Source organism: Charadrius vociferus, unplaced genomic scaffold (assembly GCF_000708025.1).
Source record: "Charadrius vociferus isolate BGI_N301 unplaced genomic scaffold, ASM70802v2 scaffold486, whole genome shotgun sequence".
Taxonomy (NCBI): Eukaryota; Metazoa; Chordata; class Aves; order Charadriiformes; family Charadriidae; genus Charadrius; species Charadrius vociferus.
The window spans coordinates 137,111-149,832 of NW_009648965.1; the positions used below are offsets into that span (position 1 = coordinate 137,111).

The window sequence follows — 12,722 nt, forward strand, 5'->3', positions numbered from 1 at the left end:
AACGGTGGTTATTTGTTTAGCTGAGTAAGTTTAAAAAACTGACAAGTACATTGCAAAAATCTCAGATCCCTCTCCCAGAAGGCAAGCCAATGACACCATTAGCTTAATCCAGCACCTCATATACTCGATTTTAATACGACTCTTTAGCTCCAGAATATGATGTATTTTCAGTTGAAGGATTTGTGTTCCAGTAGTAAAAGGGGAGAAGGAGGGAGGGCAGTGCTGTAGGTCACTCAGCAGTTGGGTACACAGATGTATTAAAAAACATGCAGAGGGTCTCTCTGGAAAAGAGCTAACATCTGACATCTAAATCCATTCATTGATTGGAGTAACTCACAGCAGTGCCTTTTGCTGCGTGTTTAGCCGAGTCCCACATACCACGAGTGAGCCGTGCTCTCATCTCCCTCTTCTGCCTACGTGGCTCCCTGCATTTTTGACAGCCACCCCTAGGCATGATACAATTAATGGATGATATTTGGAGCTACTGTCCTGGCAGGCTGTGCGAGCACCCCTCTCCATCTCCACAGCGACCGAGGATGTGCTAACTAATGCGGAGGAGTTGTGCTGGCAGCAGTGGCTGCAGAGTAACTGTTGTGAAATTTAACATCCATCCCATCCAAGTCCGTAGTGTTGATCCCCAGGGCTGGGCTGGCTTTGGGTTGTTCTCCAGGAAGATAAAGAGGTAGCGAGCTCCTACTGAGTTCACCTGAGCCGCTTTAGGTGTTGCTTCACAAGGAGTCACGTCTGTTCTTCCCTTCTCACCTTAAAAGGATAAGGAAAAGTAGTTCAGATGATGATATCTCCATTGCAGTAAAGCTGGAGGAGATGCATTCCCCTGAAACCCTGGCAAACAGTGTGGGGAAGCTGAGAGTATAGGGGATGCATCTGTGTCTAGGGGAGTAAAGCAATAATTACACTTCCAGTGTACCAGGAGTAAAAACATTTCAGCAAAGTGCAGCTTTATTGCAAGAAGGCATGCTGATAAGGGCAAAATTCTGGGTGAAAATGCAGAAAAAGTATTTATTGAATACATATGTATATTCTGCATTTGACAAAAAAAATGAGACACAGATTTCATAGTGATAAACGAGCAGTCTTGAGGTTTAGGCTTCCCAAGTGGTCTTTCATCTGTTCCTTCCCTCTTCAGGTCTGCTTCTGTTTCACACTTAATGTAATTAACAGCCATGTCACAGTTAATTGTTTCTGTGAAAACTAAAGCAAAGAGCTGTCTCTTTGACAATGCATTGTTTACTTGATTGCACTGAGTTATGGATTGATATTTTTCTCTTTCTTTTTCTTATTTCTGTGTATTTGCAGGGTATTTTCCTGCTGTTCTTTCTGCTGCTCTCTCCCCTGGACCCACAGCACAGCTGTTGCCTCTCCATGTCTCACTGGTTGGGAAATGCTGTCTTAAACTCCCTTCCCCAGAGATCCTCTTGACCTGTGCCCTGAATTTGTTCAAATTCGCTTTTTTTGAAATACATTATCTTTAATCCGTTGTTCTTGTTCCTTCACTGCCTTAAGTTGCTGAACTTTATGGTTTTGTAACCACTTGCACTCAAATTTATTTCCAGTTTTGGACTATTAATCAACTTTCTGTATCAATAATATCCAAGTAATAAACATCCCCTCCCCTGCTACTTTCCCTTCTCCAGAGCAACTTTTCCCCATGCGTTCCAGCAGCTTGGTGTGTCTGGGACCTGCCCTGCTCTGTCTTTAACAGATGCCAGAGTAATTAAAATTACCTGTTCTTACCAGCTCCAATTATTTGGCTTCTCCAGTCAGATGTTCAAAAAGGCCTCGTCTGTGTCCTCTTTCTGATTAATGGAACTCTGTGGAACATCTCCTGTGCTCCTCCTCTCTTTCTCTGTCCCTGGGGACAAGCACAGAGTCTCTTTCTCACCTCTTCTTGAACCCCAAAGTATTCTTCATACAAAAAAACTTTCCTATTTCCTTCTTCTGTTTGCTAAACAAGTTACATCTTCTCATATCAGTATTCCCCTCCAATGATGTCTTTCCATGAAGCGTGTGTGAGGCTAAATGCTGTAGTTGTGTATGAGGGCTCTAAAGTCATCTTGTTTATTCCCTGTTCCCCTGGCATTTATGTGCAGATATCTAATGTGATGAGAAGGCTGCCCTCTTATCCTCACTCAGAGTTCTTCTCTGAGCCTACTGCAATATCCCTTTCCCTTAGCCATATCCCAAACCTTCCGTTGGCTTTAGGGCACCCACTAGCTTTTGTGAGCGGCTCCTTCAGACCTAGTTTCCTGACCTCTCTCTAGGTTGGAGGGGTACCAACCGTCTTCACCCAGATGATACCTTTTCCAGCATCCTCTCTCTGCGGAAGACCATCTCACCTGGGCAGCAGTGGCCACTCAAGCACAGCTCCTCCGGTGTGGAGGAGCAGGAGTCTGAGCAGACCTATCCTCCCTCAGCCCATCAATGTTGTTTTGTGAGATCCTAAATGTCGTGCGCAACAGCAGTTTGGTGACATAACTTGGTTAAGACTTGTAGGACAGCCAAGCTACAGAATTGGTTGGAAGCTCGGAAAAACTTGCATTTTTGTGAAGATACTGAAGACCTGCAACAAATGATGCTTAATGACAATATATTTAGAGGAGGCTGATCTTAGTCTTGAGCTATCCAGAAGAAACAAAAACCTAGCAAGCAGAAGTATAGCAAGATCCAGTCGCTAGAAGGCCAAAAGAAGTAAGTTTGGACTAGAAGCCAGGTGCCTATTTTGACCATGGACATAAAATGACCATGGACATGCAACGTTTTACATGGAGATAGGCTGATTTCCATATCTGCAGCAAATTTTAAGCTTGCAGTGGATACCTTTACAAAAGATCTGATCTGTCCTGCTGAGGGACTGGGTTTGACTCCTGCACTCCTTGTGTGCGTCCCGGGCTGCGTGGTGCGGGACATCAGGCTAATGACGCTGGCCTTTTCCGGCCATTCATCTGTGCCTCCGAAATCGGGTTCAGACTCCACCCTGTGTGCTTTGGTACAAGATTCCCCCAAAGATTAGCTGGGGAGAGCTCCTGCCAAACCGGGTCCCTCCAGCTGAGCTGTCTCTGCGAGCCCAGAGGAGCAGGAGGAGCCGGGGCCAGTTCCTTCAAATCTTTTACAGATTAAGACCAGGGTCTGGGATCTGTGGGACGTCAGTGGAGTTCACAGACCCCAGCGGGTTGTGGTCCTTGCTGCGGCGCTAGTGGTCTGCGCCAGTAATTGCCGTCTTCCTCATCTGCCTAGCGTGGTCGTTCTCCATCGCGGTCAGATGCAATGACACTCGGCAGTGTGGACGAGCCCTCTGACATTATTTGAGTGCAGCTGGAGGCATCTACTTTAGCCTTGAAAATGCCTCTTTCTTGGCAGTGCTTTGTGTTTACTATAATGCTGTCTGTAATGTGCAAAAGTACATTTCTGTTTTAACTTCCTTCTTTATGTACTAAAGAGTGTGGTTTTAATTAAGGATTTCAGATTGAAACATTTCCGGTTTTCTGCGTTGTTTTTTGGGTTGGTTTTTTTTTTTTCTTCTTTTTTTTTTTGGGACAGTTTTCAGTTAAAATGTTTTAAAGTTTTGAAAAATACCAGATGCCCAGCTCACAAAGTGTGCGAAGAGTCCTAGTCACTCCCTCTTCCTCCCAGGGAAATCAGCTGCTCCGCCGAGCGGGAACAGCCAGGGACAGCCGATGGCGAGAACAGGGTCAGCAGGCAGGAGAGGATGGGCCGGGACTGGGATCACGGCGCTTTTCAGCGGCACGCCATGACTGCGGCTCCTCGCACGAAAGGAAACGTTGATTCAGACCCATAAAAACGAAGCACCTGATTTTGGTGGATTCAGGGTTTACCCCCCCCACCCTGAAACAGCGGAGGGGTTGTAAGAGGAGATGGGCAGATCCCTGCTTAAGGGCAGAGCATCTCTCCCTGTTGCGGCGCCCGCCGGTGAGGGGTGTCAGGCGTGCCCCTGCCATCCCTGGCCGCTGGCCGCAGCCCCCACCCACGGGGAAGCGAGGCCAACCCAAACAACTTGTAAAATAAAACGGTTGTTTTCCTGCACATCAACTGCCCTTAAAAAGGGAAAATAAAAACAAGCCAGATTGTAGCTCTCCTGGTAGTAGAAGAGCTTAAAAATGTCCTATAAAAGCGCCCGGAATTTTTGAAAACAGCAGGCAATGAAAATTATGCTAAAACCAGGTTTCTCAAGCTAGTCCCATGATTTTTGGGAGTTTGACTCATGATTTTTGAATGTTGGGGTTTGGCAACGCTAAAGTCCTCAGTTTGAATTTGTTCCCGATGTGGTATTTCAGCTTCCTAGCATGACCGATCAGTGTCACTCTCCTCTGGAGCGGCGAGAGACCCCGGGGGGGGACAGGAGGTAGAGAGGTCTGGAGATGCTGTTGGGTGGGTCTGGCGCGCATCCCTGCGCGAGGCTCTTCTCAATCGAGCTGTGTGTCTGCCACATGACGGCCATTCAGGCAGCAAAAACGGAGCATGGGAGCTGCCGGCCGGGCTGAAGGGAATGGGTGGGCTAGATGCACAGCTTACCTGGGTTAAGCATTTTACTGAGGTTAGATAAACGTGCTAAAAACATGCTTTGTAGCTGTACATCTTTTGTTCCAGTTTAGCCACGCAGCATGTGCACAGGGTGTTGCGCAGCCCGTGCTGCTCAGCGCGCTTTTTGCAGGAAAGCGCTGAAAACATCTGTCCTCTTGCTGCAGTGTGAGCGCTTCAGATGCTGTCGAGAAAAAGCATTTAGAGGGAAAACCTCTGCCTTGCAACTGTGGCACCTTGAAAGAATGATGTGGATGCAGCTTGCCTGAGCAGCAAGTGATGCACAAGGGAGTGGGTCCCCGTGACGGCTGCTGGTGTCTGCCCCACAGGCACTGCTCTGCAGCCGGCAGGAGAAGGTGAGCCTGGGGACAGGCATGGTGCCTGCCCTTGAGTCTTCTCGCTCTGCCTCGTGTTACGTTATACGACTGTGCAGCAAGCTATGGCATTATCTTGTACGCATGTGTGTGGGTTTGGGCTGCACAGGGTTTCCCACGCCTGGGAGGTGAGAGTTGATCACAAGAGAATCCCCCTCCATGTGGTTTCCTCAGCTTGGGGAGTAGCACCGTGTAGGGCCCAAGTCACCTCTCCTCCCTGGCAGCACAGAAATGGCTCACGTTTGTGCCTCAAGCCAGCTTTAAAGTTATAAATCACTATTCCCCCCACCCGTGGGTAACGCTCTACAGCTGCCCAAGTACCTCTGCCTCAAAGCCCCCCATCCCGATGTGATCCACAGCCCCATCCTCCCCGCGAGGCGGTCAGGGAGGGCATTCGGTCCTCCCATCAGCCGTCCCTGTCCATCTCCAGCTGCCTGCCTATTTGGGAGCTCAGAGATTGCTTAGAGCTTGAAGAGCTGACCACTTCTTGCCTATTTGGGAATGCTTTTAAATTGTTCCAGAAACTGCTGTTTGTTGATAAATCGGGGCGATCGCAGAGAAGTGTTTTAGCTAAACTGTGTAAAAGAAGGAATGAGCTGCAGCGCAGCGCTGCCAGCTGTCATTGGATTTAGAAACACACATCATAGATTTTGTTGCTTTTCAGACAGCTGCGCTTATAGCTGCTCTTATAGCCATATAAAACAGTCATTCTGTCAGCAAACGGTCTGGCAAGCGGAGCTGGGTTATATCTGCAGCCGTGTTCCCAAGCCCGGCGCGTTCGCTCCCTCCACGTGCACAGGTAAAGCCCGGAGGAAGGCGGCTTCGTCGCAGGGGCTGTAACCTGTCACCGGCGTCGTGGCTTTGCTCAGGGTCAAGGGCAAAACGGTTGGGCTGTGCCCACCGTGCCTGCAGGGGATGGTGCTGGCAGGGCTTGTCTTCAGCACCCCTGGTCGTTAGGAACAGGTAGTCGCTGCCCCAAAGAGAGGGTTTTGGGTTTTTTCCCCCCCAAGTCTGCAGTTGCTGCTCGAGAGTCTGGGTGATTTATAAGCCAGGGCTTGTTATAGCAGTACTCACAGAGGTCAGGCCCTGTCCTCTGCGGTCCATTCTATTCAGACTTTGGAGGTAAAGCTGAGAGCCCTGGGGACCACAACAAGGTTTTAAAGGATTTTCTCAAGGGCAGGGAAATAGTGCCGATTCATTAAAATTTGAAGCTTTTCACAGGAATGATACTGCTTTCGATAAAACCACGTCCAGGAAGGGCTTCCTACATAACAGAACAACTTTAAATGCGCACTCAAAGTAGTATTTGAATTATTTTATACACATTTTATTTGCATTCCCGTACACAAAGTGGAGCAACTTCCAGCAAACTAGCCTAGCTGCGTCAGGAAGGTACTCCGCCGGCGAGCTGTGAGAGCAGGAGGGAGTTACTGCTGCGCGCGCTGTTTCACGCCGGTCCCTTGTGCAAACGGCGTCAGTGAGAAGTAGCTGCAACGCAGGCTATTGCCGTCTCTCGGTGGGATGATCTGCCTCTCGCAGAGGCCCCGAGGATGCCCAGCGGTGCAGGCACGGCGGAGCAGCAAGGATGCTGATGAGCTGTACCTGTGTTTTGTCTGGAGGAGTTTGCGTGGCTCAAGCCCAGTGAGCTGGGGTGGCCAACAACGCGCACAAGGGCTTGTGGTGCTCGCGGTCTTATTTCCTCTTGCTCTGTTCTGCTGTGCTCAGACCTGTAGCCCTCTCCCTGCCCACCTCCATTTCCCTCTGAAACTTTAGAAGATGCTGGATTCATCCCGATCCAAAAGGGAGAAAATGTCTTAAGTTATGCAGCAGAAGAAAGCAGCTTTCTTAGCTGTAATGTGATCTTGGTTCCTTCTCAGACACCAGGCTGGAACAGAGGGTTTGGAAATTGCCCCTCTGGCCATTATCTGAGCTTTACAGCATTTGGAGATTGAACCCAGATCCCACATCTCTTCTGAAGCTCCATGTTAATTTACACTTGTTCCTAGAAACCATTACTGTCCTGTGAGCTCTTTACCACACGAGGATTGAAAACAGAGCTATTCTGCTTGTTTGAGCTCTTTTTTTTTTTTCTTTTTTTTTTTTTTTTTGTGAAGACAGAGCTCAGGGCTCATTCCTTTTTCTCACCATCTGAGGATTAAGCCCAATCCTGACTGCTATCCGACCTCGATGCCATTTACACACTGAACCCAATGCCTATGGCTTTTATCTGAGCCCTTACAGCATTTGGAAGCAGGCCATGCCCCTTGTCTGGTATCAAAAGCATTATATTAATTTGGGATTCATTCCACAAAATGAGGCTGTCAGCCAGACTCCTTAGCAATTGGATATTGAACCCAGACCTCGTGGTAGTCTTCCAAGTTATATGCCAGCTGGGAACTCAGCCCACAATCCATGGCTGCTGGCCAAGCTTCTTATTGGCGAGAGATTGACACCAAGCCCCCAGACTGCTATTTCTGTACGGTGGTGTTAAGGACTAAACCTAGCTCACGTGGTCAGCATAATCACCTCTGCATTGGCAGTGAAATGAAAAATCTAGTTAAAGACTTGAATGAATATTGAGGGTCGATGTTCAGCTGCTTAAAGACCAGGGATGATGACAACAATTCCCTTGGAACAAGGCCCCCTCGATACTCCGGGGGGAATAGCCCCAGATCCCCCATCTGTCATCCAGCTGGATATAAAATCCAGGTTCTCATTAACACACAGTGCGCAGCATTTCTTTACTGGCTGGCAGTATTAAAGCCAGTTCCTCCAACTTTCAGGTATTCTTCAGATGGGATTAAACTAGATCCCTTTTCTATAGCACCGTTAGGCTCTGCCAAAGCACTTCTTGTCACTCAGAGCAGACCTCCAACGCTGCACCTTGCCTTAGGAAGCGCTTTCCGTGCGCAGCACGCCCCCAGCCTTCGCTTGCGATGAGGAAGCCTGGGAGGTAAATGAGAGCAAGCGAAGGCTCTGCGCACCTCCGTCCTCTTTGGGGGAAATCGGGAGCCTGACCAGGTAGAGGGAGCATTTCAGGTGAAACGTGTGTCTGAGGCAAGCAAGCTTTTCCCTCCTGCCAGTAATTTTGCCTGGGAATTCTTCAGCATCTTTACACGGTGTGGTTTTACTGCATAGCAAAATGCTTCAGAAGACTGAATTAAAACCAAACAGCTTCCCAGCTGGGATGGTCATCGTTAGAATGCAATTTCCAGCAACTGTGTGGGTTTCTTGGTAGCCTCGAAATCTTTAAAATTCTCTTTAAACAGCAACTTTGAAGGAACAGCTTAGCATGCAGATAAAATGGGAAAATGTTCCCATGATCCAGTGGATCAAGCTGGATGTTATAGTGCATACGGTCAATGTGGGATGTTGCTTTTGCTCTGAACTTGCAGTGACGGTGAAGGCTACTCTTTGGCGCTCTAACTGTGCAAATTGTGGATGGGGGGTTCTGGTTTCCCTGTCTGAAACCCCTACCGTGACTAGGGATAGAATCCATGGGAAGATTTCAAGCCAGTTTTGCAGACCTGTCCCATGGGTCTGGAGTTACTCTGATTGCCTGTTGCATATCTTCTGAATCATATTTATTTGTTAAGAAAACATTAAGTCCTCGCCACACACATGTGGTTTTATGAGGATATTCAGCCCAAGAGAGCCAGTGCAAATGGGATTCAGCTGACTATGGTGGCAGTTTGTTTGTAAATAAATTTTCCCTGTACCCACTTGTTCTTCTATAAGCGGGAATACCTTTCTTTTTCCATTCATTGCTCTCCTCGCCCATCTTACTCATCTCTCGTCTGAACACTCTGTGCCGCCCTTTCTGCCCCCTCCCTGTAAAGCTCTCTTTGGGCTTCTTTTGCTCTTTGCCAAGTCTTTCCCAACCCGTTCCCTCCTCTCTCTCCTGTGGGGTGCTCGAGGGGCAGGGGATGCTGCTGGCTTTGGTGCTGGCACCAGGAGCTGTTTGCAGGGATGGTCCAGGCGTTGCTCAGAATTTATGGGGAATGCAGAGTCGAGCAATACCCGTGATTAGCTGAAATCGTTATTTCTAGAACTGCATTTCTTTGCTTTATCAACAGAAGCGTTCATCTGTTGTGCATTTGCTTGGTTTCCCAGCTTAACCTGCGAATTTGGGGAGTGCGGTGTGTGCTGCCTGCTCCGTGCTCAGCTCTCGCCCCATCCTCCTCAGCGCTGGTACGTGCGAGAGACAGACGTGGTGAACGGTGGGGTTAGAGGGAGAACAGGCTCTTCTTTCCTGTCCTCCTGGTTGACGTCCCAGAGTTACGAAAGCGCCCGGCACGCCGTGCCATGCCCCGCCGCCCCTCAGCCCACCGGCTGATCTCAGCCTCCGTCTCAGCGTGCACATGAATTTCCACTCTTCGTGCTAAACCCTGCCAAAGCAGAATTCCTGAAGCAGAATAAAAAATGTGGAAGACTTTCAAACCCAGAGATTATTGAACTGTCCCTCTTACCAAATGGCAGTCAATACTACGTTCTTTGTAAAGTCTCTAGTATAATGTTTAATTCAGTAACTACAACTGGAAAGTCTTTCCAGTTATTTTAAACTGCCAGAGATGTTTTAATGTGCCTCAGATTTTGTGTTGGCATGCCACAGCTAAGTGCCATGCATCTTTTGGAGAACTTTAAAATTTAGCCCTGTATGAAACTGAGAAAAATAAAAAATCACAAAGGACGTACTTGTCCCATGAACCCCACCACCATTTGTGGTCTCACACCTTCTCCTGCGTTTTGAAATTGTTTATCTCCCTCTGTGCAGGGTGAGAGATCCATGCAAACAGCCAAAATCTTTAATTCCTATGCAGAGCTTCAGCTGAGCACAGGACTGCGAGCAGATCTTCTCTGGCGGCCACCCAGCCGTGCATCGTCGGGTGGTATTCGCTCTCCAGATGCATCCAAGCCTCCGCAACTGAGGATGTAAAAGGCTGAGAATCAAAATATCTTCTGATTTCTTTTTTGTGCCAAGGCCATGGGGCCTCTGTCTCTGCCTACTGGCTGCTGTTAGTCCCAAACCCACCGAGGCAGGCGCCCATCCCCGCGGAAACCTGCCAGCTGGGTGTGAGGGAAGGGAGTACATCGCTTTGTTGCCTTGGTTAGCCTCACTCCCACTACGTGAGCATTAGTAAGTGGCAGAAGCTGACTCTCAGCATCCTTTTACTCCCCACTCTCCCTCTTATTTTCATCTCTTTTTTTGCTTTATTTCTTCTCCCTGAGCTCAGTGGCACGTGAGCACTGAGCATGTGCATCTCTGCATGGGGCAGAGGTGGAGAAGGGGCAGGGCAGGGAGAACATCTTATAAATCCAGTTCTGCTCTATTAAGATTCATTCTGGTACGACAATGGCTTTTTCTATTGAAATGCTTTGTGAAAGCCTTGCCTAATGATCTGCTAGATGGGGAAAGGTTAAATTCCTGGAAGATTTTCCGTGTTTGATGAAGAAAAAACAGTGCAATTATCCAGAATTCAAAGTGAGTTTCAGCCAGCTGTTAATAATACTGCTATTCTTCATGTTCTCATTACTCAGAAGTAATGTAGCTATCCCTAGTCATGGCAGTAAAATATTTATAGCATTCTCTTTTGGCCCTGTTTGCACTTATGGAGGGCTGGACATCACTCGAGGTCGTCTAAATATGCTTCTTTTTGTGCTTTAGCCACCCATGACAGTACTCTTCTCATCTAACCGCAGCTGTCTGTAAAGAGATGTCCAGTTTAAGGCAGTCACCTCAGGAGGGGTCAGCCATGCCCTTTCACCACTAATAGTTGGGCATCTTGTGCAAACGGGTCATCAAGGCTCTGCTAGAGTCACTGGAGAGACCGGTGCTTCCAGATTCACACCGTTCTTAGAGAGCTGCCAAGGATCAAGGAGATAAATGGGCTTGATGCCTGATAGTCATGATACTAAGAGTCCCCATATTAACAATCTGGTCTGATGCAGAGAGAGGTTTATTAGTAGTTTTCTGCGCTTTGCAGCCTCGTTGCAGTCTGCAGGTCAGTTTGTGTGCTGAGAGGCCACTGGAAACCTGTAGGAGCATCCCCCAGGCATCTGCACTTTTCTCCTAGTTCTCTCCCCGATCGCTGAGATTTCCAGCTCGGAAAGTCATGGCAGAACATGAAATACACGTGGCATCTCTTGTCCAGGCGCACGAAAACAAAATGAGTGTCATGGGGAAAATATAATTTCACAGTGGCAGGCCCTGCACTGGGATAAACAGACGGCTTGTTTCCTCCGGTGGATGCATGGAAAATCAATTCCCAGTCCTCTGCCGAGGCTCCTAAACATGAAACAAATCCCCTCCTGTAGTGCTGAAGAACTACAACTGTTTTGCACCAAATAAAAGGTTTCATTTCTAGCAGGAGAACTGCAGGTAACACCTTTTCGCTATCTTCATGTTGTCATTTAGGGGTCTATCTTATCCTCTTTACAGGAGTCTCATTTCAAGTGCAGCTTTTTGCCTGGAGGTCCGAAGTAAATGAGTATTAAGTAACTGTATCTGTCTCTAATTCACTAAACATCCAGAGAAAACAGCTAATGTGCCTGAACCAGTGGGATGAATACATTAGATTAATCTAATTCAGCCACTTTTCACTCAAACAACCAGTAGCGTTTAGAAAAAGGTTGTGAAAGGGATTAGGAATGTCTTTTCCACATTTTTCCTTTCTTCTCCTTTCCACGACTTTGCTGCGTTCCATTAAACATTAGCTATTCAGTTAGCTTGTTTCCTTGAGCCTCCTTAAAACATTGCTTTTAAAATAAGTTTATTCTTCTCAGACCTCAGAGCTGGCTCCATGTTCACCGAGGCTTTCAGTGACCAGGAAAGGTGACAGAATAAATGCAGATGTACGGGCTGTGAGCAGCTTATCCCGACCAGAGCGAGCAGCTTCTGGCTGTCACCGTCTCACCTGCACCTTGGTCCGGCAGTGTGGGCACAGGCAGTCTCGGAGCATCGCCCCTGGGATTAGAGCAATTCCCTGAGCCTGCGGTTGTCTCCTCTCCATCCCCTTCAGCCCCCTTGGCCGTGGTGGTGCATGCCAGCATCCTTAGTGCCACGGCAAGTCTGATGTGTGTATCCTCCGCTCCTTTATACCCCTCTTTATTGGAGATGTGCAAAGAGACCTAAAGCAGGCTGCCTACACCCTTCAGTTTAACAGCAAGTTACTGATATCTGCTCTGGTTGTGCGTGTTTTTCACTGCAGCTCAGTCTAGATCAGGGTTACCTCACTTTTTGTAGAGGACATCATGTGCAATCTCGTCAAAAGCCTTAAAAACCATCAAGGTATAAGACATAAATGGCTGCTTTGCTGTCCGCAAGCCCTTCTCTCCTGTCAGTAGATTGCTTCAGCGTGATTTGTTCTTGACACATTCCTGTGGCTGTTGATCATCTCCTTATATTTTGTAAGTGCTGACAAGCAGCTTGATTTTTTGTCCAAGTATTTTTCTGGGACCTGAAGCCGGTCTGCCTACTCTGTAATTCCCCAGCGTCTCCTTCCCCTCTTTGGAAAGCGGAGCCCTCAGTCTGCCCTCCCCAGCCCCCTGGAACCTCCCCATCCCCGGTGGCTCCTCACAGTTAAGTGGTTGCATCTCCGAGGCTGCTTCAGGAAGCTCGCCGAGTGTCCTGGGATGCAGTTCAACAGGCAGGGGTGATTGAAAACACCACAGTTATCTAATTACTCTCTAACAAAATCTCCTCTTGCTGTCGTGTGAGTTCATATCCTGCTAACACTGGCGTTAGCTTCGTCAGACGTTTGATTGCGTTTGAGTTTTTAGGGAAGATTGAAG

General features: G+C 48.1%; 1 protein-coding gene across 1 annotated transcript in view; it reads left to right on the forward strand.

Moving 5' to 3' along the window:
• The window catches only part of LOC104288816 (Hermansky-Pudlak syndrome 1 protein homolog), a 118,537-nt gene that overhangs the window by 60,322 nt on the left and 45,493 nt on the right, over nucleotides 1-12,722 (forward strand). The gene's annotated exons all lie outside the window — the stretch shown is intronic.